Source organism: Oncorhynchus mykiss, chromosome 3, assembly GCF_013265735.2.
Source record: "Oncorhynchus mykiss isolate Arlee chromosome 3, USDA_OmykA_1.1, whole genome shotgun sequence".
NCBI classification, from domain to species: domain Eukaryota; kingdom Metazoa; phylum Chordata; class Actinopteri; order Salmoniformes; family Salmonidae; genus Oncorhynchus; species Oncorhynchus mykiss.
Genome location: NC_048567.1, coordinates 31959135 through 31982321, shown reverse-complemented (window position 1 = coordinate 31982321; position 23187 = coordinate 31959135). Strand labels below are relative to the sequence as shown.

At 40.5% G+C, this 23187-nt stretch overlaps 1 long non-coding RNA gene across 2 annotated transcripts in view; it reads left to right on the top strand.

The window, feature by feature from the left end:
- The window catches only part of LOC110518398, a 44314-nt gene extending 22035 nt beyond the window's left edge, over positions 1–22279 (top strand). The window contains exons 3-4 of one of the 2 annotated variants that reach the window (XR_005043233.1): positions 18527–18708; positions 20536–22279. This is a non-coding gene — a long non-coding RNA (uncharacterized LOC110518398). Of the gene's footprint in view, positions 1–7842; positions 7966–18526; positions 18709–20535 lie in introns of those variants that run through there. The other variant, XR_005043227.1, reaches the window with a different exon arrangement.
- The last annotated feature ends 908 nt before the right edge of the window (positions 22280–23187 follow it).

Below are 23187 nucleotides of genomic sequence, written 5' to 3'. Positions count from 1 at the left end.
GCCTTTTGGCAAACACCAAATGTGTTTGCTTATTTTTTTCCTTTAAGCAATGGCTTTTTTTCTGGCCACTTCTGTAAAGCCCAGCTCTGTGGAGTGTACAGCATAAAGTGGTCCGCTGTGGAGCTTTGCAGGTCCTTCAGGTTTATCTTTGGTCTCTTTGTTGCCTCTATGATTAATGCCCTCCTTGCCTGGTCTGTGAGTTTTGGTGGGCGGCCCACTCTTGGCAGGTTTGTTGTGGTGCCACATTCTTTCTATTATTTAATAATGGATTTAATGGTGCTCCGTGGGATGTTAAAAGTGTCTGATCTTTTTTTATAACCCAACCCTGATCTGTACATCTCCAGAACTTTGTCCCTGACCTGTTTGGAGAACTCCTTGGTCTTCATGGTGCTGCTTGCTTGGTGGTGCCCCTTGCTTAGTGGTTTTGCAGACTCTGGGTCCTTTCAGAACAGGTGTATATATACTGAGATCATGTGACACTTAGATTGTACACAGGTGGACTTCCTGATGGGCTGCCCCCAGGTGGTGAGGGTAGGCAACAACATTTCCACCCCGCTGATCCTCAACTGATCCTCAACACTGGGGCCCCACAAGGGTGCGTTCTGAGCCCTCTCCTGTACTCCCTGTTCACCCACGACTGCGTGGCCACGTACGCCTCCAACTCAATCATGAAGTTTGCGGACGACACAACAGTGGTAGGCTTGATTACCAACAACGACGAGACGGCCTACAGGGAGGAGGTGAGGGCCCTCGGAGTGTGGTGTCAGGAAGATAACCTCACACTCAACGTCAACAAAACTAAGGAGATGATTGTGGACTTCAGGAAACAGCAGAGGGAACACCCCCCTATCCACATTGATGGAACAGTAGTGGAGAGGGTAGGAAGTTTTAAGTTCCTCGGCGTACACATCACAGACAAACTGAATTGGTCCACCCACACAGACAGTATCGTGAAGAAGGCGCAGCAGCGCCTCTTCAACCTCAGGAGGCTGAAGAAATTCGGCTTGTCACCAAAAGCACTCACAAACTTCTACAGATGCACAATCGAGAGCATCCTGTCGGGCTGTATCACCGCCTGGTACGGCAACTGCTCTGCCCACAACCGTAAGGCTCTCCAGAGGGTAGTGAGGTCTGCACAACGCATCACCGGGGGCAAACTACCTGCCCTCCAGGACACCTACACCACCCGATGTCACAGGAAGGCCATAAAGATCATCAAGGACAACAACCACCCGAGCCACTGCCTGTTCACCCTGCTATCATCCAGAAGGCGAGGTCAGTACAGGTGCATCAAAGCTGGGACCGAGAGACTGAAAAACAGCTTCTATCTCAAGGCCATCAGACTGTTAAACAGCCACCACTAACATTGAGTGGCTGCTGCCAACACACTGACTCAACTCCAGCCACTTTAATAATGGTAATTGATGGGAAATGATGTAAAATATATCACTAGCCACTTTAAACAATGCTACCTAATATAATGTTTACATACCCTACATTATTCATCTCATATGTATATGTATATACTGTACTCTATATCATCTACTGCATCTTTATGTAATACATGTATCACAAGCCACTTTAACTATGCCACTTTGTTTACATACTCATCTCATATGTATATACTGCACTCAATACCATCTACTGTATCTTGCCTATGCCGCTCTGTACCATCACTCATTCATATAACTTTATGTACGTATTCTTTATCCCCTTACACTTGTGTCTATAAGGTAGTAGTTTTGGAATTGTTAGCTAGATTACTTGTTGGTTATTACTGCATTGTCGGAACTAGAAGCACAAGCATTTCGCTACACTCACATTAACATCTGCTAACCATGTGTATGTGACAAATAACATTTGATTTGATTTGATTTGTAACTAATTATGTGACTTCTGAAGGTAATTGGTTGCACCAAATCTTATTTAGGGGCTTCATAGCAAAGTGGTGAATACAAATGCATGCACCACTTTTCCGTTTTATTTATTTTTTAATATTTTGAAACAGTTTTCATTTCACTTCACCAATTTGGACTATTTCATGTATGTCCATTACATTAAATCCAAATAAAAATGTATTTAAATTATAGGTTGTAATGCAACAAAATCGGAAAAATGCCAAGGGGGGTGAATACTTTTGCAAGTTACTGTACATTTTACATACAGTACATGGTACTTTTTTACAATACATTACTCTTTAATCCCAACCCTCAGCCACTCTCAACCCATCCCACCTATAACCATAGACCACCCTTGTTTGGTTTCCATGTGCCATATATTTTTCAATTGTGCTGTGATGTTTTACAACATTTTAAAAATCTTTCTAATCATATATTGTCCACAGATTGTGAGCTAAAGATGAAAACCGTTCCCACGAGTATTGTTATTTTATTTATTGACTGGCTATGGCTTTCCAGATCGCCCAACACTGCTAATTGTAAGGTTAATTTTAGGTGCATGTTGTAATTTTTTAACCATTCTTAACCTGTGACCAGAAACAAGCTACAGTTGGAAGTCGGAAGTTTACATACACCTTAGCCAAATACAATTAAACTCAGTTTTTCACAATTCCTGACATTTAATCTACGTAAAAATCCCGGTCTTAGGTCAGTTAGGATAACCACTTTATTTTAAGAATGAGAAATGTCAGAATAATACTAGAGAGAATGATTTATTTCAGCTTTTATTTCTTTCATCACATTCCCAGTGGGTCAGAAGTTTACATACACTCAATTAGTATTTGGTAGTGTTGCCTTTAAATTGTTTAACTTGGGTAAAACTTTTCGGGTAGCTTTCCACAAGCTTCCCACAATAAGTTGGGTGAATTTTGGCCCATTCCTCCTGACAGAGCTGGTGTAACTGAGGCCTCCTTGCTCGCACATGCTTTTTCAGTTCTGCCCACAAATGTTCTATAGGATTGAGGTCAGGGCTTTGTGATGGCCACTCCAATATCTTGACTTTGTTGTCCTTAAGCCAATTTACCATAACTTAGGAAGTTTGCTTTGGGTCATTATCCATTTGGAAGACCTTTTTGTGACCAAGATTTAAATTTCCGACTGATGTCTTGAGATTTGCTTCAATATATCCACATAATTTTCCTGCCTCATGATGCCATCTATTTTGTGAAGTGCACCAGTCCCTCCTGCAGCACAGCACCCCCACAACATGATGCCGCCACCCCTGTGCTTCACGGTTGGGATGATGTTCTTCAGCTTGCAAGCCTCCCTCTTTTTCCTCCAAACATAATGATGGTCATTATGACCAAACAGTTCTATTTTTGTTTCATCAGACCAGAGGGCATTTCTCCAAAATGTACGATCTTTGTCCCCATGTGCAGTTGTAAACAGTAGTCTGGCTTTTTTATGGCGGTTTTGGAGCAGGGGCTTCTTCCTTGCTGAGCGGCCTTTCAGGTTATGTCAATATAGGACTCGTTTTACTGTGGATATAGATACTTTTGTGGATGTTTCCTCCAGCATCTTCACAAGATCCTTTGCTGTTGTTCTGGGATTGAGTTGCATTTTTCGCATCAAAGTACGTTCATCTCCAGGAGACAGAACGCGTCTCCTTCCTGAGCGGTATGACGGCTGCGTGGTCCCATGGTGTTTATACTTGCATACTATTGTTTGTACATATGAACATGGTACCTTCAGGTGTTTTGAAATTGCTCCCAAGGATGAACCCGACTTGTGGAGGTCTACAATTTTTTTGCTTGGCTGATTTCTTTTGATTATCCCATGATGTCCAGCAATGTCAAGCACTGAGTTTGAAGGTAGGCCTTGAAATGCATCCACAGGTACACCTCCAATTGACTCAAATGATGTCAATTAGCCTATCAGAAGATTCTAAAGCCATGACATAATTTTCTGCAATTTTCCAAGCTGTTTAAAGGCACAGTCAACTTGGTGTATGTAAACTTATGTCTGTAAACAATTGTTGAAAAAATGACTTGTGTCATGCACAAAGTAGATATCCTAACCAACTTGCAAAAAGTATAGTTTATTAACAAGAAATTTGTGGAGTGGTTGAAAAATGAGTTTTAATGACGCCAACCTAAAGTGTATGTAAACTTCCGACTTCAACTGTAGGTGTTCCTTTTGTCCAGGTGGGAAAGGGCAGTGTTGATTGCAATAGAGATTGCATCATCTGTGGATCTGTTGTGTCGGTGTGCAAATTGGAGTGGGTCTTGGGTTTCTGACATAATGGTGTTGATATGAGTCATGACAAGCCTTTCAAAGCGCTTGGCGGCTTCAGATGTGAGTGTTACAGGTCTGTAGTCATTTAGGCAGGTTACCTTAGTGTTCTTGGGCACAGGGACTATGGTGGTCTGCTTGAAATATTTTGGTATTACAGACTCAGACAGGGAGAGGTTGAAAATGTCAGTGAAGACACTTGCCAGTTGGTCAGCGCATGCTCAGAGTACACATACTGGTAAGCAGTCTGGCCCCGCGGACTTGTGAATTTCGACCTGTTTAAAGGTCTTGCTCACATCAGCTAAAGAGAGCTTGATCACACAGTCATCTGGAACAGCTGATGCTCTCATGCATGCTTCGGTGTTTCTTGCCTTGAAGTGAGCATAGAAGTAATTTAGCTCGTCTGGTAGGCTCGAGTGGGCAACTCGCGGCTGTACTTCCCTTTTGTAGTCTGTAATAGTTCTCAAGCCCTGCCACATCCGACGAGCCTTGGAGCCGGTGTAGTACAATTCAATCTTAGTCCTATATTGACACTTAGCCTGTTTGATGGTTCATCGGAGGGCATAGCAGGATTTCTTATCAGCGTCCGGGTTAGAGACCCACTCCTTGGACGCAGCAGCTCTACCCTTTAGCTCAGTGCGGATGTTGCCTGTAATCCATGGCTTCTGGTTGGGGTATGTACGTACGGTCACAGTGGGGACATCACCGATGGATGCACTTGTTGATGAAGCCAGTGACTGATATGGTGTACTCCTCAATGACTTCGGAAGAATCCTGGAACATATTCCAGTCTCTACTAGCAAAACAGTCCTGTAGCTTAGCATAAATCGTTTCCCTACATGAAAGTCCATGGCTAGTAGAAGTGCCACCTCTGGATGAGCATTTTCCTGTTTGCTTATAGCCATATACAGCTCATTGAGTGCAGACTTCATGCCAGCATCGGTTTGTGGTGGTAAAAAGACATCTACTAAAAATGTAGATTACAATTCCCTTGGTTAATAATGTGGTCTACATTTTATCATGAAATACTCTACCTCAGGTGAGCAAAACCTTGAGACTTCCTTACTATTAGATTTCGTGCACCAGCTGTGATTTGCAAATATACATAGACCACCACCTCTTGTCTTACCGGAGGCAGCTGTTCTATCTTGCCGATGCAGCATAAAACCCACCAACTTTATTTTATCCATGTCATCGTTCAGCCACGACTCGGTGAAATATAAGATATTACAGTTTTGAATGTCCTTTTGGTAGGATATTCGTGATCGTAGCTTGTCTATTTTGTTATCCTGTCATTGTATGTTGGCTAATAGTACTGATGGTAGAGGCAGATTAACCATTCGCCGTCGGATCCTTACAAGACATCCCGACCTCCTTCCCCGATATCTCTGTCTCTTTCTCCTTCGAATGACTGGGATGTTGGCCTTGTCGGGTGTCTGAAGTATATAGTTTGTGTCCGACTCATTAAAGAAAACATATTCTTCCAGTACGAGGTGGGTCGCTGTCCTGATATCCAGAAGCTCTTTTCAGTTATAAGAGACAGAGGCAGAAACATTATGTACAAAATCAGTTACAAATAACGCAATAAAAACCACACACAATAGCACAATTGGTTAAGAGACCGTAAAACGGCAGCCGGTGCCATTAAAAAAAAAATTCTGCAAAGAAGCCACTACCAAAGGACACCAATAAGAAGAAGACTTACTTGGGCCAAGAAACACGAGCAATGGACATTAGACCGGTGGAAATCTGTCCTTTGGTCTGATGAGTCCAAAGATTTTTGGTTCCAACAGCCGTGTCTTTGTGAGATGCAGAGTAGGGGAACGGATGATCTCTGAATGTGGGGTTCCCACTGTGAAACATGGAGGAGGAGGTGTTATGGTGTGGGGGTGTGCATTGCTCGTGACACTGTCTGTGAAATCATTTTGAATTCAAGGCACACCTAACCAGCATGGCTTCCACAGCATTCTGCAGCGATACGCCATAACATCTCGGTTGCGCTTAGTGGGACTATCATTAGTTTTTCAACAGGACAATGACCCAACACACCTCCAGGCTATGTAAGGGCTATTTGACCAAGAAGGAGAGTGATAGAGTGCTGCATCAGATGATCTGGCCTCCACAATCAGCCGACCTCAACCCAATTGAGATGGTTTGGGATGAGTTGGACTGCAGAGTGAAAGAACAACAGCTAACAAGTGCTCAGCATATGTGGGAACTCCTTCAAGAATGTTGGAAAAGCATTCCTCATGAAACTGTTTGAGAGAATGCCAAGAGTGTGCAAAGCTGTCATCAAGGCAAAGGGTGGCTACTTTGAAGAATCTCAAGTATAAAATATATTTGGATTTGATTAAAACCTATTGGGTTACTACATGATTGCATATGTGTTATTTCATAGTTTGACGTCTTCATTATCATTCTACAATGTAGAAAATAGTACAAATAAAGAACAACCCTTGAATGAGTAGGTGTGGTCAAACGTTTGACTGATACTGTATATGGGTCAGGGTTAGGGTCATGCCTCTGTTTGAGGATTTGACATTTGTTTGTACATACATAACATTTACTTAGTCAGTCACCTGGACCAAAAATAATTTGCTAGGATTGTTATACTTTTGCTTTCACGTCCATATTGGGAGGGGAATGTAGCCATGGTTGCTGAAACAATTTGGGACTATAAATCATTGAAATCTTCAGGAAATGCCAACTTTTTTTCTACAAAATCTATTCATGTGAACCATTACGGTGCATGTTCTTTGTAAGTGTTGTGCTTTCAAAAATAGTTATTCAGATAAGTGCTTTTACAGTGGGTGTGTCATCTTTTCCCAAACACTATGGTGAATCTGTTGTTTTGTGAAGGTCAAATACTATCATATGATCCAAGCCTAGCTCCTCTCTGAGAACATGGCACTGGCGTTGGACACTGTCCATGTCAGGCTACTGTAGGTCAAAGAAATCAAATACATTCATGGAACGGGCCAGGTAACACCTCACTTCCAAACCCACAGCTCTTAAAGGGAAATCACACCCAACCAGCACTCTCATGAAACTAATACCTGTTTGTGGTGTGTGTGTGTGTGTGTGTGTGTGTGTGTGTGTGTGTGTGTGTGTGTGTGTGTGTGTGTGTGTGTGTGTGTGTGTGTGTGTGTGTGCACGTGTGCTTTTGTGTATCTGTGTGTGTGCCTGTGTATGTGTGTGCATTTGTGTATACGTGTGTAAAGGCACCTGCCACCATGAATACTCAGGAGCCAAAAGGCTAAGACACTGCTAAAATTGAAATACAGTAAGGGGTGGAAGGAAAGAGAGAGAGAAAAAAAGGATAGTGAAAGTAAGAAAATACAGAAATAAAGGTGAGGGGGGAGAGAGAAAAGACAGTGGGGAGAGGTTGGGTGACAGGCAGCTGTGGAGACAGGGTTGTTAGTTTATGTAGGCTGCGGGCTGAGTCGACTGGAAAATTTTGATCACTTTAATTTACTATATCCAGCGCAGCCACTCTCCCTGTCCAGTGCTTTTATCAAGCCCGGTGAGCTGCTATTGATTTTTTTATTTTCTGCTCAGGATAAGAAGACAGAGAGTTAGGGAGCTCTAGTGAATGGAGAACTTTCCTCAGATTGCTGCTATTCTCCAGCTTATTGCATCCTGTCGTTTGTAGTTTCAGATGATGTCCAGTACGGCACGGCTGCTCAAGCCAATAAACAAGGTGACTAACAATGGAAGTGGACCAGGAATGAAGAGAGGGAGACATGGTATAACCTCACAATACTCAGCAGGGAGAAGGGGGGGGGGGGGGGGGGGGGTGCAACGTGTATCAAATACAAATGGTTTTATGCATCTGTAGTCTATTTTGGAATGATTAACATGTTGTGTAGTTCTGTGTACATCATTTTGATCTGACCATAAGATGATAGTAGATTGTTTTAAAGAAATATTTAGGGGTCTTAAAAAATGTATTGTTTTCTTTAGATTCTTGGGAATATCAAAGTGACATTCATTTAACAGATATAACAAATTAGTTGATTTTAATATACAAAATGGAAGAGGCAGGATAATGGAAATGATTTATTTCCCAGGAAGAAGTTTCACAAGTCCCATGATAGAATTAAATGATTTTAGGACTGAAGGCAAAAAGACTATTGAACTTTTATGTGTGATGTATATTGGTGTGCCTCTTTGTGTGTCTGTGTGTCTCCTTGAGCAAAATTCATTATCACCTTTGCCCCACAGAAAATGCAATTAATTGTGGAAATAATGATTTTCTCCAAACTGAAATTAGACTTTTATTTCTTTCCCCAATTCATGGCTTATTGAGAACCTTGATATTAAAATTGTTGTACATTTCTATCGAATGCAAATTCTTGAGTGTTTGTGTGCACGTGAGAGAGAGAGAGAGAGAGAGAGAGAGAGAGTGAGAGAGAGAGAGAGAGAGAGAGAGAGAGAGGGAGAGAACAAATCTCAGCTGAAAGAGAGGAGGTTAGTGACAGTCTGATAAAAGATGTCTCCAAAATACTAATTAAAATTGAATACCCCTGCAAATGCAACGCAACATGCAATCTCCAGGTAATTCATTTAGAGCAGCTATCTCAGTGTGAAGCTTTCATTTTTTATCACTGGCTCTTTATTGCAAAAAAAAAAAGTTCCTATAATTTTATTTTACTTTTCACACTTTATCTTCTGCTTCTTCTCCTCTTTTCTTTGCTGCCCTTGATGTCACCCGCAAAGGGAAAATAAAATCAAACCAATTAACCCAAAGTGGGTCCTTTTTCCAAAACACTTCAGAGGCTCGGTTCATAATTTTTTTTAATATATATATATATTTTTAAACACTCCCTAATGTAACTAACTCTAAAGTCACAATCAAGATCCCATTACTGCTGGATCCAGACTGGATGTCTTCAGTGGAAGAATGCCGGTCTTGCTCTATGACTTAACTAGTGTTTACATTGTCAAGGTTTTATATTTTCCAAAGTGGAGGATCATGAAGTAAAAGAGGTTGATTGTACAGTGTGGTGTGCCTTCGTACCCGAGAGCACTTGAATGATTTAGTCACGTACTACTGTAGGAGATGGTCCACTTTAGCCACATGGTAAGGCGATTCTTTGTAAATTCGATCGTGTTTAGAATGCAAGACGTGAAATGAAATAAACGACACACACAAGACAACTGAAAACATCTCATCCTAACGATTGTCTGTTGAAGATTGCTTTCATAAGGTTATTTCCCCTTTGCTAACATTTATATTCATTGTGAGTTTTTTTGGCAAACATTAATGTTGACCTTGGCAGTAACATACATGATACATCTTGTGAACAATACTATTTGCAAAACAGGACAATAATCATATGAATATAATGTGAATCAGTGGAGGCTGCTGAGGGGAGGACGGCTCATAAGAATGGCTGGAACAGAGCAAACAGAACGACATTAAACACATGGAAACCATGTGGTTGATGTATTTGATACCATTCCTCCCATTCCGCTCCAGTCATTACCACCAGCCCGTCCTCCCCAATGAAGGTGCCACCAACCTCCTGTGACGTGAATTCAATATGAACTGTGTAAATAAAGAATTGGTAAGTTGGTGCATAAATATTTGGGATGTTCTAGGTAGAAATAGGCCCAATACATTTCCCTAATTGGTGCCTTAATGATTGGCTGACTCTATCAATGTGTTTACCTCTCTCGTCATGGGAAGCTCTACAATTGGTTTAGATCAGTCCAATCATGTCCTGTGAGGTTGCTAGCCTATCAGTCCAACTCCCGTAGTCTAACCTAAGCATTAGGGGAACTGGAGGAAGGAGTGTTTTGGTGTGAGGATATCCTGACCGCACTCATCTAATTGTGTAATTGTACACTTTTCTTTCTTGAACTTGAAGTGTAAGAGAGAAAATAAGTAAGTATGTGCTGTCTGGTTACACACACACTAAACCAAAATGAGGACTGTAATCGATCACTCTTGCACATAATTACTGCTACTATTTGGATGTTTTTCCCAACCATCTTTAGCCATTACACCTTTTCAAAGTGGATAAACTAAAGAGAGCAGAGTGCAATGTGTCTACAACGGTATCCATTCTATTGCTCAGTATTCTAAATCTATTTTAGTATAGATAAATGAACCGAAAACAGAAAGATTTGTGGGATGAAAGTTGAGAGATGTGTACGAAATATTACAAATAAACAAGCAAATGATGGTTAAAAGTGATGGATAAAAGTGATCTCCTTCACAGACAACTTCTTCACATTTAATAATAGCCAGGTTTCCTTTCACTAGCTTAGTATCCCAGGTTACAACGCATCACTTCCCCTTTTAACTGGGGGTTGGAGGGCACCGGAGGCTGTGTTGTGGCAGCAGTAGCACTTTCACTTCCTGTTGTCTGGGTTAGGAGTACCAGCCATGTGTCCATGTGATCTCACTTCACAGGAATTCACACAGACCTCCGAGACCGGAGTCATAACACCACGCAGCCACCGGCTTCCTTTAATAAAGCACAGACGCTTCACAAGAAATATCATTTTTCCAATATTTTCTTCAAACCATTTCAGCTTGTGTATCTCACTTGAAATGAGGGAGAAGGGACCGCAACCTCTTCACTGTATATGTCTGGTTTCAATTATAGTTTAGTCATGAAGACATGGCCGCTTTCTGTGGATATGCTGTCCATTTGGGTTAAGCCATGCCCCTGACTCATTTTACTGTATGCATTTCTCGGCAACCTTTCCCAGAAAGAAAGACAAATCATATGACTAACAACATAATCACTCTGCAGGGCATACCATTTTGTGCATGTACGGAGGAGCTTTTTCAGAGAATACTTTAGTGACTAATCGACTTAAATGCCTTGTTTATTCTCAGCTCCCCCTGAGGATTTTGATACATTATTAATAGCAATGCCAAATGTTTTCCTGTTATTGTCGCAGTTTCTTGTCGTCATAGTCCCCAGTTACTACTTGATTCACACAGGCATCGTGATGCTAATGATTAGCGCTCCTAGCCCCTCAGGAGATGGAAATAACCACCTCTTCATCCATCCTCCATTGATTATTGTTATCATTAATATGTCTAACAAGGACATACGTTGACAATTTTGCCAAGTCCGTGAGGTGTGACAGTGCCATGTCCTACAAAACATGGTTTCTTCCCTCTGAAATCAATGCGTAGACAGAGGACAATGCCAGTGTGAGTCCGTGTGGATATATAGGTCCTTGGCAGTGTTATTGATGTACTGTATCTCACATGATGAAATATAGGCTTTATGTGTGGTGCCTAAGAGATTGAGGAGTGCTCAAGATCAATGAAGTAGCGTGAGCATTAATACACTACAACTTCATCTCTTGGACACCCCAGGTCATTTCTGCACTTACGCCCAACATAGACACACATGGACGTGCCTCAGTGCGCACTGGGAGAATTAGATTTTTCTGTTGGTGTTACAATCCAATATCTATCATTGAATGGGTTCTTTTCACAGCAATGGCCAAAAGGTCTCCCATTTTAGCATCAGCGAAGGGCCCCATTGGTACTGAAAATCAAATTGTTTGTGTGTTTTTAAACCAGTTAGGTCTATCTGCTTAAAAATGGTACTTTAGTTTGTAACGTTTGTACCTGGGTGACCTTTGTGAACTGCATGTTCTCACTGAAAGCTGCAGTCAGTAATGTGACGTTTACTGTATTTGATGGTGGTCATTTGAGCACAAGCCCTTCATATGGATGAATGTACAGCCTTTTTTTATGTATTAAATCATAATTATTGTGGTATCTAATGTTTATTTATAAACTGAACACAAATATGAACGCAACATGTAAAGTTTTGGTCCCGTGTTTCATGAGCTGGAATAAAAGATCCCAGAAATGTTCCATATGCACAAGAAACGTATTTCTTTCAACTTTTGTGCACACATTTGTTTACATCCCTGTTAGTGAGCATTTATCCTTTGCCAAGATAATCCTTCCACCTGACAGCAGTCGCATTTCAAGAAGCTGATTAAACGGCATGATCATTACACAGGTGCACCTTGTGCTTGGGACAATACAAGGCCACTCTAAAATGTGTGCAATGCAGCAGATGTCTCAAGTTTTAAGGGAGCATGCAATTGAAATGCTGACTGCAGGAATGTCCACCAGAGCTGTTGCCAGAGATTTGAATGTTAATTTCTCTACCATAACCCGTTCCAACGTCGCTTTAGAAAATTTGGCAGGCCTCACAACCACAGACCACGTATATGGCGTAGTGTGGGCGAGCGGTTTGCAGATGTCAAAGTTGTGAACAGAGTGCCCCATGGTGGTGTTGAGGTTATGGTATGGGCAGGCTTAAGCAATTGCATTTTATCATTGGTAATTTGAATGTACAGAGATACCGTGATGAGATCCTGAGGCCCATTGTTGTGCCCTTCATCTGTCACCATCACCTCATGCCTCAGCATGATAATGCATGGTCTCATGTCGCAAGTATCTGTACACAATTCCTGGAAGCTGAACATGTCCCAGTTCTTCCATGGCCTGCATACTCACCAGACATGTCACCAATTTAGCATGTTTGGGATGTTCTGGATCGACGTGTACGACAGCGTGTTCCAGATCCTGCCAATATCCAGCAACTTCGCACAGCCATTGATGAAGAGTGGGTCGCACAAAATATTGACTGGTTTCCTGATCCACGCCGCTTCATTTTTTTTTAAGGTATCTGTGACCAACAGATACATATTTGTGTTCCCAGTCATGTGAAATCCATAGATTAGGGTCTAATTAATTTATTTCAATTGACTGACTCCCTTACGTAAACTGTAACTCAGTAAAATCTTGTAAATTGATGCATGTTGCATTCATATTTTTGTTCAGTGTAGTAAAATCTTCCATCAAACAACAGTTCAAGGACTCAAGACCCTCTTGAATGACTCAGTAAAGTTGTTAGAATAGTATAACTAAATTTGGGATCCTATTTTCAGATTCATATTACAACCATGCATTATCCTCCACTGGCCAGTATGAGTTGTTCATTTGAATAGGTCTGTTAGTGAGAGACAACAGAGGGGTTTTGTCAACCAGCTGACCTTTGAAGTGCACATGAAGGACGAGAATGAAGGGGAGAGAGAGGGGGTGGAAGGAAAACTTGGGCCAAGGTCAAGAAAGCTAATTTGTTTCCTCTGTCCCCTGCAGTCCCTACGAGACAGACCACACGCTGTCCATACAAGTGTGTCTTTATAGTTAGAAAAAATCATGGCATGAGGGTGGCGTCCTTAGCTAGTGAATCTTTAGATCATGCATAGTGAATCATATTTTATCTAATAGAAAAAGTAGAGGACTGATCACTAACATATTGAAGTTGTTGATACTGCATTCAGAGTTGATCAACGTTTTTCCTGACTAGTTATGTTTGTCAATGTACAGATGGATGTCTAGCCAGTCAAAAAACAATGCAAATGCAAACCTCAGTTACAGTAGGTCAAACAGTCCTGATAAAAGATCCAGTAGATCTGAAAATGATTATGCTATTACAGGCCAGTTCCCTTACTTCTGCTGCTCAGCGTCTGACTGACATTCCAGACAGACAGAGAGAGAGAGAGATAGAGAGAGATGTTTGAGAGAGAGAGAGAGAGAGAGAGAGAGAGAGAGAGGGGGAAAGAGAGAGAGAGAGAGGGAGACAGAACTTCCTAAGACATTATTTCCTCCATGACTAATCACATTCCCATAAGACACTGCCTGCTTGAAGGGATGGTATTTAATACCTCATATCTAGGATCATACTGTGTGTGGTAGTGTGAAAAAAATCATTGGCTGCTCAATAAAACCTTTAGGTGCTGACATAGTAACCCACAGTTGGCTACTTCAAACAGTTGAAGACAAAGAGGAAGTTATTCCTTATGGTTGCCACCTCTAGGGCACACATGGCAGCCCAGCACAAGCAGCAAAGCAGTGGCTAAATCACAGCCTGTACATTGCTGTACAGCCTAAAGTGGGGAAAAAGCATTATATAATTAGGAGAGACATTTCAATTGCCAACCCCTCAGGTTTGTCAAAGACCAGACCCTATAACTCACTGTACATTGCATTAGTTGACGGCTCTTCTTTTGGAAATAAAAGGAACCATTTGTGAGCACATTTACCTTGGCAAACACAGCACCAAAACACATCACCAGTCATCAAGCAGGAGAAATGTTTGATATGTGTGCAACTATAGAACCAATTTCTAGACTTGATAATATATTCACTGCATCACACCCCTACTACCAGTGGGGACAAAGGGGTTTTTAACATTAATTTCATTATTTTTTTTTTTAAATAACAAATTACTTCATCCATTTATCTGCCATAAAAAAATACTAATGGCAAGTCATCAGAGTCAGAAAAAGATAAATATAGATAAATAAATAGATGTTATATAAAACTTTTAATTATTATTTTTTTAATTAGCACCTGTGAGCTGCTTCCCATTAACACTGTGCACATTAAAAATCTCCCTGCTTTTCTAATTAAGTAAAGTGGAAACAGATTAGATCGCCTCTTTGAACAAAGGTCAGCTATTGCATCTCGGATCGTTCCTCTGTTTGTTTGTTTGCCTGACACTATAGAGAGTTCCTCGACTTCCTCGACTGAATGTCACTTCAGAATGGGTGTTTGTTTTGGAAAAACCTTTTTCTCCTCTCCATCTTGTCTCCATCGTCTACTTTCTCCCCTCTTTCCTCGAATGTGATCGATAGATAAAGACCTTTGCTTGCCTCTCGGAACAGTTTTGTGGTGATTATTCTAGATTCAGTATAAATATACTGTTTAATGATATACTGTATTTATACACGTTTATGTCAAATAGATTTAGTTCATATGAGTCATAAGACAAGTCAAATGGCAGATTAAAGCTGGACTGATGAAAGATGAGCATCAATCAAAAGGTCCCTGGAGACTCTCAAAGACATGACATGGTTGTCAAGGAGAGAGGGGAAGTGCAGCGACTCACTCCCCTAGCCTTCCATTGATTGGTCTTTCATAACCATTAGTCCTGCTTTCAGAGCCCGTCTAACGAATGGCCAGTCTATCGATGTGATTTAAGACCTGACTCATTTCTCAGAAAGAACTAATTCAAGAGAAACATTGCTATGAATTGTGTAACAGAGAGTTTAAATACGTGAGAAATGCATCCATTTCGATCACGAGAGAATTTAATTTGAATCTCCACTTTCAATCGATCCGCTGTGGCATTAGTCTCAGAATTTGATGAGGAAATATGCGTCTGTCACCTTCTGCTGTTTCCAATAAAACATTGTTTTTACTAACTCAATACTCGACAGCCATTATTTATTGTAGAAAGTTAAATATTGTACATTGATTAAACAGGTAATTTCATACAATGCTATGGCTTTTTTAAACTTTTCTAAACAGCAAATTCAGTGTAAAGTTTGGTCAATGCTTCCACCCTGGACTCTCCTAAATGTTGTTTTCTGAGTGAGATGGTCTAGCTGGCACACAGTGGTATGACCACCAGCATCACATTCTTTTCAGCTTGACCCCCCCCCCCACTCTTCCCTCTAAAAATCTGTGAGTTACGCATGAGAAGCAGCTGACAAAGGGGGCCAGACGGGAAGGAGAGCGACAGAATTTAATAAAGTTCAACAAGGCAGAAAGGATTGCGCAAGCAGTGAAAAGCAACTCTTTTTTTTTTCTTTACAACTTCTGCCTACTTAAACATTTTTACACCCCAAGCTTTTATCTGTGTCTGCATGCATTGACAGAGAAGTAGAGGGATGGATAGAAAGAAGAGAGAGAGAGAGAGACGCTCATTCCGTTTTTATTGGAATGTTGACCGAGGATGGTCACCATCTGTGCAAACGGTCCAATTCCTCGACTCTCTCTGTGGCCTCTTCGCATCTGAAGTCATAAATATTGGAGGAAGCCTCACTTCTGAGATAATCCAGAGAATTTAATTGATATTGTTTCTGTTTTTCCCCACTGAATTCATTTCCCTATAGCTTATTTGTTTCTTTGTCTCTTTTTTTTTCTACTTTGAAAAAAACAAACATTTAGGCCTATTTGCTATTGAACACGTTTTAAAAATAATTGCTTTTTGGGCCTTTTCCCTTTCCAGTATTCACTATGACATCTGGTCCTTTTGTTTTACTTGTTTGGTGTCATAAATCTGACCTCTTTATTCCTCCGGAATGCCTCCCTACGCTCATGTGTTGAGCCTGCTGTAGTGGGTTTCAATCATACGAAAGCTTCCACCTGGTGAATACTGAAAAGAGAGTCAATTGCATTGTTTTTAGTGGTAGAGATGCATTTTTTTTTAAATGACAAAATGATGGAAGAATGTTTATATCAATAACCCCCTCCGGTCCTAGCGTAAGAAATAAGCTAGTGATTCTGTGCCAGTAATAGATTTATGAGTAGAAGTGCCTTCTTCAGCACAGTAGGGATACCCATTACAAGTGAGCATGGGGAAAATAATTGTGATGTGCAGATAGAATACACTTCAGAATGACGATCCTGCTGAGGAATTGTTTAGAGAGCTGTAATTTCCCACTAAAAAGGGACACATGGTCACAGGCTCCCTGGCTCATTCACACAAAGTCAGTTTTTCGTGTGTCCATTTCAAATCATTTTTTTTTTAGTTGTAGTACATCGTTGAATTCGTTAGATCGATAGTTCATCCCAAATCCCTTTTATCCACCCAAATACATACTAAACTTGTTGATATATGGTGTTTTGTTGCTGGCTAGGGTGGTTCATATATCGAAAAATGTACCGTATTTCTTGTAGAAAAGGCGAGCTTTACTAAACGTTAACCAGCTGTTTATATGTTAGTCTAGTAGACCATTATAACCATGGTTCTTGACAAACTACAAACAGGTTTTGTAGAGACAGAAAGAGGGGTAATGTCAGCCTAAAGCAACTCTTAAAATTGCATTAACATGAATATGACCTGTTCACACAGCACCTGTTCTTTCCAGGTACAAATGCAAATGTCCTCCGGAAACGTGATATCTCTCAGTTTACAATTCATGATTTTTGCACAGAGACGCCTGTTCCACATTACTGCCATCTGATAAGAGTGCCACTCCCCTAGAAACACCTTTTAAGGGTCGTAACATTTCATAGATATGTTGCTCGGTGTAGGTGATGCTCCTGTTTTACCCCCTTCAGATTGCGCTTGCGTTTACACACACAGAACATGGAACACGGGATGGAAAGAGGAGTGTAGAACAATCGCCCAAAGACCTCAAATGGCCTTACTGAAACACTTAGGGAAAGACGACGCCTGACAAATATACTGGTATCACGTTGCTCAGTCTCCTCCCTCTATGGACCAATGAATAAGTCCTGTATTTTACTGAATTTTTATACATTTAAGAAGGGAGGAAAAGATATAGACTAAGAGATAGTGAGAGAGCCATGCTTTGGTGTTTTGTCCCAGTAATAAAATGTCTAGACACCAATTAACATCAATTTCCCTCAAGAATTTGTGTCATCAGTGTGAGAGCTTTTCTCGCTACTATGGGCACCAGTTTAAATGTATCCTCTTATCAATCAATGCTTTCTTCCTCTATTTTAATTGAACTTTGTTTTCTTTTGTCAAGACCTTTCTTCTGGAGAACATGTCTCCTTGTCCTCACTGTAAAAAGCCAGACCAGATCAATCAGTCTAACTTTGTTTTCCTCCTTATGTCCTTTCACATCCTGCGGGTTTGACTCACGCTGGAGCCCTTTTCAAAATGCAGTGTCGTCCAGCGGTCCCCCTGTCCCTGTGACATTAGACTGGCCCGTTGGTTATTTCATCATGAGCATTCTTTATTTGATAATGATACAAAACAAACTGTTTTTATTAGGCGTGCACATAAAATAATGTCCAAAGAGAGATCTTTAAACTTACAGGCAGGTTTGTGTGTTGCTTCAACCGGACAGCGCATTCTAAGGATATGGAACCGGCAGGAACATCAAAGTATCTGCGTCACTGTGGTGACTAATTACTCAGGCATTATGCTGAAGTATTCTAATTGGAAACACAAAGGTGCCTATGTCAGAGAAGAAACCTTAAAGCGGGGAAAGAAGCAGTTGGCAGTGTGTTGACAGTGCAATGAGAAGGAGTCTCGTTCTTCACCGAGGAGAAACATCTACTGTACCTGAGGTGATTTGAACCATTTAGCACATGCCAACGAACATGTTCCTCATGTTTATTTGGGTATCTTATGACTGGGGATGGTGGTATGGCCACTTGGCAGTTAAGAAAACATGTTTTTTTTATGTCTGATAAATGTAACTCAGCAGCTTATGTGTGTTCCATCCACCTACTCTGTCTATTTATTTTCAACATTTGATCTTTTTTTTTACATTTCTTGTTTTGTCTTTCTTAGCTTTTGGGAGAATTGGCACCTGAATCGGAGAGAGGTTTGTGCAGAGCGTCCCCATCCACCACGACAACTGTGTTTCCAAGGTGACGTTATTGAGCTTGTAAATAAGAAGAGCCAGACATCATAGAACCTGAAGGATATGGGCCACAGACAGCAAACGTATAATTAGAGCTGTATGGTACGAAGTGAGTTCTTTCCAACCGTAACCTTTCATTGTCTCCTACCACAGCAGTTTGTATTTTCGTCTTCCGTTTTCTTTTACGTATACATAAAAGTAGATTTCGTTGGCTGTTTGCTGAAATCTATGAAAACACAATTTCAAAGAGGTCCACAATTTTATTTTATGTATTAGATTTTTTGTCTTTTTTAAGATGTCTGTCTTAGACCATACCCGATTGCCTTTATTTAATAAGATTGACAGATTGTTCCATTTCCCCTTGAGATAATAGCCGACTGTACCTCCTTTAAAGCCAGTCTATGACCGAGATAATACAACACTGTATAACATGTTGTGCAAAGTGAGATCTTTACGATCTAATATAATATGTTCTTGTCTCAATGTTTGATAGTCACAACAGTATTTGCAGAGAAAAGGGGTTTGCTAGGCGTTGTCCCCACAGTTTCATCAGCACTATTATTGACGTACAGTGTGTCCCCGAATTTGTAGATATTATATATTATAGATAAGATTGAAAAACATGAATGGGATTCAAAGGATGACCGAAAGGACATAAGATCAGTGGGACTATCTTTCTTTATATGCATTTAGTGAAAACATGACCATGTTTATCTCTCAATACCACAAGGATGACACAAGTTAAGTTAATTTGAGTGCTAAAGGTTGGTGATCTTTGAATGCCGCAGGTAATCATTCTTGAAGTCAGTACTTAATCTATTGACTTTATATACTAATTCTGGGGTCAATTTGACTAATGGTTTATGTTAAGATATGTAAAATATTTTCACCATTACTTTCACGATATTTGACATTGCTCATCTGCATAATTTAAATCTAACATTGATTTGCATGAGACAAGGTCCTCTTGATAAATAGTTAATTCTCTAGTATCATATAGTGCCACTGGTGCCAATGCCATTTATAGTGCCACCAATTGGTCTGGTGCAGCCATCTAAGGTTGCAGGGACTTTATATTCACACAGCTTCTAAGGACATACATAAGGTTTACATACCATGACCCCATGTCTATCGGTTCAGTTCTTTTAACCCTGGTGAAATATGATGCCGTCTACAGAATTGGTGCAGTGTGGACGACTTTAAATTCTCAAATTCATTAGAGGCTAATTCATTGAGTCTGTATACCAAATCTGGATTAAATCAGATGTATTGTTCATGAGAAGATTTTTTAAGTATTTTTTAGAATATCTGCTCACGTGGTACAGTGAACATGAACATGTAAAATTAACATGTTTCTTGAATCTTTTGACCAATCCCTTAGCTTTTCTCAAACTAAGTTAAGACATGCACCATGGGCCTACATTCCAAAGTTGGTGTCATTTGGTCCTATGGATTATGAAAATAATGTAAAAAAATATTTGCGCATTTTAGCATATTAGCATATGTGGTAATATGCATCTACTTGTGTAGTGTGGCCATCTTTGAATGCATCAATGTTATATTATCAAACTCTTTAGGGACTATTATGATGAGTCCAAAGACTACATTTGGAGTGAATCTGACTTTTAGTCCATGAGAAGAAGATTTTTTGTAATTATTTTTAGCATTAGTGTTACATAGTCAAAAGCGTGAATTCTTAATAGCTTCCCAAAAAAATGGGTCATTTTAGTAATGTCTTTTATGACCTTAAAAGGTTTCAAGTTGATAGGCCATTGTTAAGTGGATTTACAAAGGATTTAAATGGACAGGTAAAATCAGCCATCTTTTAACCAATCTATTACCCTTCTCATACTAAGTTAAAAGACATACCATGGGCCTACATACAGAGTATGTGTGTTATTTGGACTTGTGATTCACGGGAATACGCTTTTCACAGGTTTTCTAAAATGTCCAAGCTGGAGGATAATCTCTCCCGATGGGACCTTATGGATCCTTGAGGCACATTTATTCAACACGAGGAAAGATACCTACATACAACGTTTCAAGTCTCTAGGTCAAATGGGGTGACAGATATGAGTGTTTAAGTAAGGCTGCTTATTGTACCGCCCCTATAGGCCAATCGGTGCCATTGTTTTTGACCAATTTACTCATGGCCTCTAAATTCTGTGTGGGGGGAGACTGGTGCCCAAAACTGATGACGTATGTCGTGCAGTGAGAGTTGTGAGAGAGTGGGGACGGTTCAGTCTGTCTCCTTATGAGCACTCCCCAGCTAGCTAGTTTATGCTTGTGGCGTGAAACTTCAAAAATAATTTGAAACTTGTCTGCCGAAGTTGGGACCTGGGAAAGTGTTCAGAATTATTATATATTTTCTTACACAAAAATGTTGACGTTAATGGCGTAGTTGTACATTTTCGGTGAAAATTTCCACAATAAATGTGCTGTAGCTGTCATCCTGGCCTGATATGGGTTGCACTATCTAGCTACTTCCCTCTCCTTACTGCAGGACAGAAATGCTCGGCATTATTCGGCAAAGCAGGAACGAAGGAGACACTGTTGTTGTGTTGTCGGCTCGCTGTGCAAACTCTCCTTATTGAGCAATAGACTGCATCAGGGTGACACCCAGATGGTTACTACCAATATTACAAGTTACTATATTACTCGAAGTACAATCAAGTGGAATGGAACAAATTGCCCATGTTAGCTACAGCCAGCGACATGTGATACAGCTGCTGGATAAAGCAACTACTGCCCAGTGGGAAGAATCTCAATGCAACACCATTGCACTGGTTATTCATACCACCGGGTTACGTTGTCTAATTGGCATGTCACGGTGACATCCAGATGGTGACCAATTCTGCAAGTTATTTCTCCCTCGCCCATCGAAATAAACATTGCTTTCTTTTAGTTTGAATGAGAGCCACGCCGCTGTTGCCACTCCACGTCATCATTTTGGGCACCAGGCATGTCCGTATAGCCTCTCCCTTAGTCTGCCAATTTATTTATTTTTTGTTGCCATTGAGGTTTGAGGTTATTTGAGCAAAAAATATTGTTTGATACCAATAGGTTTCACAGCTTCGCTGTGAACACCTAATAAGTTATATTTGCAAAATAAGTTATTTAAAAATGTGCTAGCTAATTGTTATAATTTATAGTTTATAATATTATAGTTTATAATTATCATTGTTACAACATATAAAATATTGTATTAGGATACATTAATAAGGTATTGTTTCTTGATCTCCTTTTCATTACTTAAGAGTGTCCATGTTCAAAATAAATAAATACATTCAAATTTGAAATATCCATTGAAGATTGGAGGATTATTTCATTGTCCAATGTCCATGAATGCAGAGCACAAATGTGCCTTCTGCTTTGCCCCAACCCCTTTTAAAGACACCAAATTCACCAAAAACTCCATTAAAAAAACACTTCAAGGCTCAACACACTGGTCCAGCATCCACTTCAAAAACATGTCTGGTTGTGTGCAGGCTCTTTTTCTAGCCGGTAGCTATGTCCACTAGATCCAGCTGTGGAATGTCATGTGAAAGCATCTGCTCTGTTTCTGAGCTTCCGTTCGCTTGGTCATTATGGACAATTACCGGTTTAAAATTTGATATTGATGTTCACTTTCGGACACTCAGACACTCTGATGCAGTTTGAAAGGATATTTACTTATATATTTTTTTTATTATACTCTTGTTTGTGACATTTACCACAATGAAAATGGTAGGAGGGTGTGACTGTCATGCCGACGTTCAAGGTTATGTGGGGACATAGTGCGGTTCCAACATGGAGACCTTATCAAGCTTACATGATCTAAGTATCATATATCCTCCTCTTATTTATTACTTCTACCTTCACTATATAATTGTATATCCTAACATCATAGTCTTCTTTCACTGGATTCTCCTTTTGCGCTCCATTTGTTTGTGTAGATCGCTCTCAACAAACTATTGTCCCCAAAAAATTGAGAGAGAGAGAGAGAGAGAGAGAGAGAGAGAGAGAGAGAGAGAGAGAGAGAGAGAGAGAGAGAGAGAGAGAGAGGGACGAGAGAGGGACGGAGGTTAAAAGACAGTGAAAACTGTTGGATGTATGCGTTTCAGGCCCAGCGCCAGGAAGTGATGCATTGGTGTGATCTAGACTGTGAGAATGCCACTTTTATGTCACCCCTCACAAGCCTCTCAATGGCAAGGCAAGCTGCCCCGGTTGTCATGGGAATGTGTGATTCAGAAGGCACATTCATCAAGGGGATTTACGTTTCTCTTTTTCTGTTTTCTTCTACATTTTCAAAAGGACACGTCACCCCTTGTAAATTAGAAATCAGGAAAAGAAGCCAATTAATGACGTTCAATATCTCAGTGCGCAGATCATGGGACATGTCTCGTTAAGATAACAGTTTACGAACGAGGAGAAAGAGGAATGCTGTGTTGGTTTGATGTGTATTGTGTACTTATTTGTGTTCGGTAGCAAATTAGACACACCGCCAGTCTGAAGCAGTAAGAGGACAGTAACACAATGGAGTGCATGAATGTCAAAATGTAAATGTTAGAGACATCTCACCAGTTTTGGAGGCAGCGTTATGTTTGCT